This window comes from Prunus avium, chromosome 7, assembly GCF_965620075.1.
Source record: "Prunus avium chromosome 7, drPruAviu1.hap1.1, whole genome shotgun sequence".
Taxonomy (NCBI): domain Eukaryota; kingdom Viridiplantae; phylum Streptophyta; class Magnoliopsida; order Rosales; family Rosaceae; genus Prunus; species Prunus avium.
This window is the reverse complement of record NC_142290.1, coordinates 17,634,559-17,642,409: the sequence shown is the minus strand read 5'-3', so window position 1 is coordinate 17,642,409 and position 7,851 is coordinate 17,634,559. Positions and strand designations below refer to the sequence as shown.

Sequence of the window (7,851 nt, the reverse complement as noted above, 5' to 3'; positions counted from 1 at the left end):
GAAATTCAGAATCGTCTAGAAAGGGAGTTGTCAACTGCAAAAGAGCAAGCTCTTGCTACATTTACAAGTCTTGCTCTCCACACTGAACTTCCCGGTTCTTCACTTTCAAATTCGGAAGCAAGTTCAGACCAAGAAGAAGAAGAAATGATGGCTGCCATTGAGTTCATGGGAGAACTTGATATCCCAACAATTCCAGCATCTCCTTCAAGCATTTTGCTGCCCACTGTAGCTCGAAATTATGAGCTTAAATCTTCTCATCTTAATATGCTGCCTTCCTTTTATGGTTTACCTAATGAAGATCCATTGACTCATATAAAGGATATTTTTAATGTTGTGAGTTCTTTTCCCTTGACAGGTGTGACAGAAGATCAACTTCGAATGAGAGTGTTTCCATACACTTTAAAGGATAAGGCGAAGTATTGGTTGAATTCTTTGAAGCCTGGTTCACTCACTACATGGTCTGCCATTCAAAAGAAGTTCCTGGAAAAATACTTCTCCACGCAAAAGACCGACATGCTTAGGGACAAGATCTTGTTATTTGCACAGCAAGATGATGAATCGTTTTGTGAAGCATGGGAGAAATTCAATGGGTTGCTCAACCAATGTCCTCATCATGGGATTCCATTGAAGCTTCAAATGCGTATGTTTTATAAAGGACTAACCCCTTCTAGTCATAATATAGTCACCAATTTTGCAGGTGGTTCTTTTAAAACCAAAACTCCAGAAGAAACGTACGAACTCTTTGAGGAGATAGCAATGGAGACCCAACATACGGATACAAGAGGTAAACGTGTTATTAGTGGTTCTAATGATGCTTCTAGTGTGCAGATTTCAAAACTGGAACAAAAGCTAGATGCTCTTCTTGCATTAAACTCAAGAAGCCCTCCAAAGGAAGTGTGTAGCATTTGTGAATCTCATGACCATGCTACCACAGCTTGTCCACTTGGGGCTGGATATCCAGAATTTGTGCAAGAGCAAGCTAAGTTGGTAAATTCCTACAACCAAGGTCCAAGAAATGATCCATACTCTCAAAGTTATAATCCAGGTTGGAGGAATCATCCAAACTTTTCATGGAGAAATACCCAGAATCAAGCAAATCCCCCTTCATTCCAAAGGCCACAACAATCATCATCATCATTGGAAGATATAGTGAAGCAGATGGCAATCAACCAATCCAATTTTCAGCAAACTACACAAGCTGCCATCTCCAAATTGGAAGTCCAATTAGGCCAAATAGCTGCTGAAATAACTCAAAGAGTGCCTGGGAAATGGCCAAGCCAAACTGAGATCAATCCAAAGAACCCAGAAGCCAAGGCCATTCATGTGCTCAGATCAGGTAAGATCATTGATAATAAAGATGATTCTAATCTTTCAAATGATGTTGTGATTGTAGAAAATGAAGAGGAGGAGACCATGGCCACGGAAGGAGAACAACTCAAAACTTCTCAATCTGCTCCTAAGGCCAAATCAGATTCTCAGAAATCCGATCAATTCCAATTGCATAAAAGGGATGACAAATTTGTGCCACCACATCTTCAAGAAGATAGATACGTGCCACCCGCTCCATATGTTCCACAGATTCCATTTCCAGGCCGTCTTAAGAAAGCAAAGCAAGATAAGGCTTTTAAAGAGATTTATGATATTTTGAGTAAAGTTAATATCAATTTGCCTTTGCTTGATCTTATTGAACAGATTCCTGCATATGGAAAATTCATCAAGGACTTGAAAACTCACAAGCTCAATTTCGCTCCAAATGAAGGAGTAAAGCTCGACCAGAATGTAAGTGCTGTATTGCAAAGGAAGCTTCCACCAAAACTAGATGATCCTGGCAGCTTTGACATTCCCATTAACATTGGAGGCAAGAAGGTTGGAAGAGCCATGTTGGACTTGGGAGCAAGCATCAATGTTTTGCCATATTCAGTTTATCAAGAGCTTGGCTTAGAAGGGATGAAGAAGACTTCAATGCGACTTGAACTAGCTGATCATTCTATAAAATATCCAAAAGGTATTGTAGAAGATATTCTAGTTCAAGTTAATACACTAATTCTCCCTGCTGATTTTGTAGTGATGGACATGGAAGACAATCCAAATGGAGATCGTGTTGATCCCATTCTCCTAGGCAGGCCATTCATGGCCACTGCAGACACAATCATCAAAGTGAAAGATAGCACTCTCTCCATGACTGTTTTGGGTGAAACTGTTGAATTTAAAATGCTTAATGCTCTATCTCAACCTTCTATCTCTCTTGATTCTTGCTTTTCAATTGATGTTGTGGATCATGAGGTTTCTTCCAAAATTTTGCAGAGAAAGTCTAATGATGCTCTAGAAGCTGTCTTAACACAAGAAGAGGAAGATCTTTGTGAACCGGAGTTCCAAGAAGTGGTGGCTGCCTTAGAAGTGTTTCCGCCATACCCACCATCCTTTAGGCCACCAATCGAGCCTCTTGGACCATCATCCACGAAATTGGAGCCATCCATTGTCATCCCACCAAAGCTAGAACTTAAACCTCTTCCCAATAATCTTAAATATACATATTTGGGTGCTAACGAAACTCTCCCTGTTATAATTGCTGCAGGTCTCTCCTCACATGAAGAAGAGAGCTTAATTAAAGTTCTAAAAGAGCATAAAACAGCCATTGGGTGGACCATAGCAGACATCAAAGGAATTAGTCCAAGCATGTGCATGCACCGGATTTTAATGGAAGAAGACAGCAAACCATCTCGTGATGCCCAAAGGAGGCTAAATCCCAACATGAAAGAGGTGGTTAGAGCTGAAGTTTTAAAGCTACTCGATGTAGGAATCATCTACCCAATTTCAGATTCTAAGTGGGTGAGCCCTGTGCAAGTTGTTCCAAAGAAGTCCGGAATCACCGTTGTGAAGAATGAGAAGAATGAGCTAGTTCCTACACGAACTGTCACTGGTTGGAGAGTTTGCATTGATTACAGGAAGTTGAACACATCCACTAGAAAAGATCATTTCCCCTTACCTTTTATTGATCAAATGCTTGAACGTTTATCTGGTCATGCTTACTATTGTTTTCTTGATGGTTTTTCAGGTTATAATCAAATTCCCATTGCTCCGGAAGACCAAGAGAAAACCACATTCACATGCCCATTTGGTACGTTTGCTTATAGAAGGATGCCATTCGGTTTATGCAATGCCCCAGCAACTTTCCAAAGATGCATGATGTCAATCTTTTCAGATATGGTGGAACGATTCATTGAGGTATTTATGGATGATTTTTCAGTTTTTGGTTCCTCTTTTGATAATTGTCTTCACCACTTGTCTCTAGTGCTTAAAAGATGCCAGGAAACAAATCTGATTTTGAATTGGGAGAAGTGTCACTTCATGGTGAGACAAGGCATTGTACTAGGCCATGTGATTTCAAGCAAGGGAATCGAAGTGGATAAAGCCAAGATCGACCTCATCTCAAATCTTCCACCCCCTACCTCTGTTAAAGGAATTAGAAGCTTTCTAGGTCATGCTGGATTCTATAGAAGGTTCATCAAAAATTTCTCAAGCATTACAAGGCCATTGTGTAATCTCCTTGCTAAGGATGCTGTTTTTGAGTTTAATGAAGCTTGCATGGAAGCTTTTTCTACCTTGAAGAGGGAGCTAACTTCAGCCCCTATTATCATAGCTCCGGATTGGTCTTTACCATTTGAAATAATGTGTGATGCCTCTGACTTTGCTATTGGTGCAGTTTTAGGTCAAAAGAAGAACAAGCTGCCCCATGTGATTCATTATGCTAGCCGGACCTTGAATGATGCTCAAATCAACTACTCCACAACAGAGAAGGAGTTGCTTGCTGTGGTTTTTGCTTTAGAAAAATTTCGTTCTTACCTTGTTGGTTCTAAAGTAATTGTTTATTCTGACCATGCAGCCCTTAGATACTTGCTCACTAAGAAGGATGCCAAACCACGCTTGATTAGATGGATTCTCTAGCTGCAAGAATTCGATTTGGAGATTCGAGATAAGAAGGGATGTGAGAATGTGGTAGCTGATCATTTGAGCAGAATTGTGGTTGAAGAAAAAGGAGGAGCTGTGCTACCCTTGAATGAGACTTTCCCTGATGAACAACTATATGCTGCCCAAGTCAAAGAGCCATGGTATGCTGATTTTGTTAATTATCTTGCTTGTGGTGTTCTTAGAAATGATCTAACTTCTCAGGATAAGAAGAAGTTCTTTTCCATGGTGAAACATTATGTATGGGATGAACCTTTCTTATTCAAGCATTGCCCGGATCAACTCATCAGAAGATGTGTTCCAGAAGAAGAGCAAGAAAGCATACTTAGGCATAGCCACGAATTGGCCTGTGGAGGTCACTTTGGAGCTAAGAAAACAGCACTTAAAATTCTGCAATCTGGTTTCTTTTGGCCCACTCTATTTAAAGATGCATTTAATTTTTGTGTTAAGTGTGATAGGTGCCAAAGGATGGGGAACATAAGTCGCAGGAATGAAATGCCATTGAATAACATACTTGTTGTGGAGCTCTTCGATGTGTGGGGTATTGATTTCATGGGACCATTCCCATCTTCCTTTGGTTATACTTACATACTTGTTGCTGTTGATTATGTGTCTAAATGGGTGGAAGCCATAGCCACCAAAACCAATGATTATAAGGTGGTGCTGAAGTTCTTGAAGGATAATATTTTCACAAGGTTTGGTACTCCAAGGGCTGTCATTAGTGATGGAGGCAGCCACTTCTGTAACAAGCCATTCGAAGCACTCATGAAGAAGTACAACATCACCCATCGAGTCTCTACACCATATCATCCGCAAACTTCTGGTCAAGTGGAAATAAGCAATAGAGAAATTAAGCACATCCTGGAGAAGGTGGTGAACAATACAAGGAAAGATTGGGCAGCCAAGCTCAATGATGCATTATGGGCTTATAGGACAGCATATAAGACTCCCATTGGAATGAGCCCTTATCGTCTTGTGTTTGGGAAAGCTTGTCACCTGCCAATGGAGCTTGAACACAATGCTTTTTGGGCCATCAAGAAGTTAAATTTTGATCTAGACAAGGCAGGCCATGCAAGAAAGTTTCAGCTGAATGAATTGGAAGAAATTAGACATGAGTCTTATGAGAATGCAAAGCTTTACAAAGAACGAACCAAGAGTTACCATGACAGAAACATTCAACGGAAAGAGTTCTCCAAAGGTATGTCAGTTCTTTTGTTTAACTCACGTTTGCGTCTCTTTCCAGGAAAATTGAAGTCTAGATGGCAAGGCCCATTCACCGTGGTCAATGTTTCTCCCTATGGAGCTGTGGAGATTCAAAACCCTAAAGATGGCTCGACTTTCAAAGTAAATGGACAACGTTTAAAGCCATTCTATGAGGGAGTTTCAGCTGGCATCCAAACTGGCCATGTGGTAGATCAACTTCCCTTCGTACCATCAACTTAGCTGATTGCACAATGTCTTGCCAAGACAGTAACTAAGGCGCTTCTTGGGAGGCAACCCATGTGTTCAAGAAGAAGGTGCTTGGTAGCAATCGACCTAATCGCATCAAGGGGGAGCATTTCAATCCTTTCTCTTTACTTGTTATTATTTTAAATTTCTGTTTTTTTTTTTTTTTTTTTTTATAAAAATTTAAAAAAAATTAAAAAATTAAAAAATTTAAAAAGATTTTTCATATGAGCTAACTTATGGTAACTCCAGTGAGCACTTCCGTCAATACAGTGTCTAGGAGTTCTTTAGGCGACACCTTCGGTGTCTAAGAAGTTTGGGTTTTAAGCGGGACCATTGTGACCCCTCCAACCTTCCCGGATCCCCTGGCTGTGTTTTCTGAGGCCCTTAACTGGTCATCCATGAGTTGCTTATATATTCATTTTTTTTATTTTTTATTTTTCCTAAACCTTCTTCTAAACTTTTCCCTTTATCATTTGTTTGTTCTTAATCATCTTTTGTATGCTTTCACATTGAGGACAATGTTCAATTCAGGTCTGGGGGGAAGGTTTTCAATTTCAATTTTCTTATCCATTTGTGTTTTCAATTTTCGTTCTCTTGTCACAATTTTTTTTTATTTTTTTTATTTTTTTTATTTTTTATTTTTATTTTTTTTAAAGAATGTCATACAATCAATGCTATGGAGCTGCTATTTGAGGTTTTCATATCAGAATTTTGCACTTCACAAAGCTTTTGCTCTTAGAATTCTGGTGGCTAAAGTACCACGCTCAAATTCTTGAAGGAAAATAGTGGAGACTACCCTAGTGAGCTATATCGAGCCTAATTGCTTTCTTGAGAGGGTTTAAAGTGTTCTATTTCTCATCCATACTTATTTTCTTCAATTCACTCTAATTGATCTCATTATTCCATTTTGATTGAATACTAAGGATGATTCTCTTTTGCAGATATCATGTGCTTGCTCTCATTCATGAATGAACTCATTGAAGTGATGCTAGGCTATGTGTGCATAACCATTCTATGTGCTTTCTTTTCACCCTACCTATATGTGTGTTCCATCAACCCTCTTGAAGCCAAACACTTAAAGCCTTTTCTTCTATCACCCTCATCATTTCCCTACCTTTGTATCTCAATCTGAGATACTTGACCTATTGTAGCCATACCCTATAGCTTAGAAATATACCAAGGTGTGCCAAGATAAAGTTTGAAGCAAGGAAGTTGCAGCCATGTACCTAAATAAAGATGATGTGAATCTGTGCAATGAAGTTAATGAAGATGCAGATCAAATCAACGAAGATGAAAGTGTTTCGATTTGATCTAAGTGTGAAAAATAAAGTCTATGCCAGGAGATACCATGAAGTTTGCTGCCATGCCAATCTAAATCAATGATGCCTTCCAGATTAATGAAGCATGCAACCTTGGTATGTTCTTAAGTTATTTGTTTTTCCTTCCAATTCTTCCATTTCCCCTAAACCTTAGCCTTTCATTACAACATTGTGAAAGACCTAGCTGATCTTTGAGGATGTATTCATGGGTGCTGGTAAGTATGTGTGTATCTCTATTCTTAGTATTTAATTCCTTTCATGAGATCTAACCAAATTTGTGCTTCTATTTCATACACTCACTTATGCTTTCTTGAGAGAATTAAAACATAGGTTCTGAGTGATTGAGTGTTATCTGTGAGAATTAGAGTCGAAGCATGTTCTCTATTCAAGGTTTGAGTGTGCTTGCTTTGAAACTGTGTGCCTTTGAGCTATAGCTTCCACTTGTACACACTGATTGATGACCTATCTTGGCAACTCTATGGTGTTGGAGGTATGACTAAAACTTTCTTTCATTTTCATTAGTTGATTTCAAAGTTGTTTTTCTAACCATTTTGTTTTGTAGAGTTAGAAAAACGTTTGTGGGTATCGTATCTGTTAAACCCTCAGGAGACACAACTCCTCCTACTAGGGATGCCTAGAGGTTTAAAGGCTTGTTGCATACGCTCAATGCAATCGAGTTACCTACGAAAGTGGTCTAGTTAACTTCTTGTTTTGTTTTTATCTTTGTTTCTCTTTTGTTTTGCTCGAGGACTAGCAAAATCTAAGTTTGGGGGTGTGTTAAGCTCATAATTTCATACATATACATGCCCAATTTACTTACTTCTTTTGCTTAGTTCCTATAATTCTAAGTTATTTCCCTCCCTTTGTGTGTTTTGTAGGCCAATAGAGCAAGAGAGCATAATTCATGCAATTCAAGCATGTTAAGGCCTAATTTGGATGAATGGAAGAAGAGCTTAAAAGACAAACTCATTTTGGCTACAGCCCCCTGCTAGTCCAGTTCCGTAGGTCATATTGCAAGCTTTGTTTCAGCAACCTACATAGCTCGGATGAGGCAGCATTCTTCATGAAAGTTGTTCCAATGGGTGTGTACTATAACATACCAAACGGCTCGTGCACT

At 39.2% G+C, this 7,851-nt stretch overlaps 1 non-coding gene across 1 annotated transcript; it reads right to left on the bottom strand.

Moving 5' to 3' along the window:
• Positions 1-513: 513 nt before the first annotated feature.
• LOC148293047 (small nucleolar RNA R71) lies at positions 514-620 on the bottom strand. The gene has a single exon (XR_015825898.1). It is a non-coding gene; the product is annotated as a small nucleolar RNA R71 (small nucleolar RNA).
• Between the last annotated feature and the right edge of the window lie 7,231 nt (positions 621-7,851).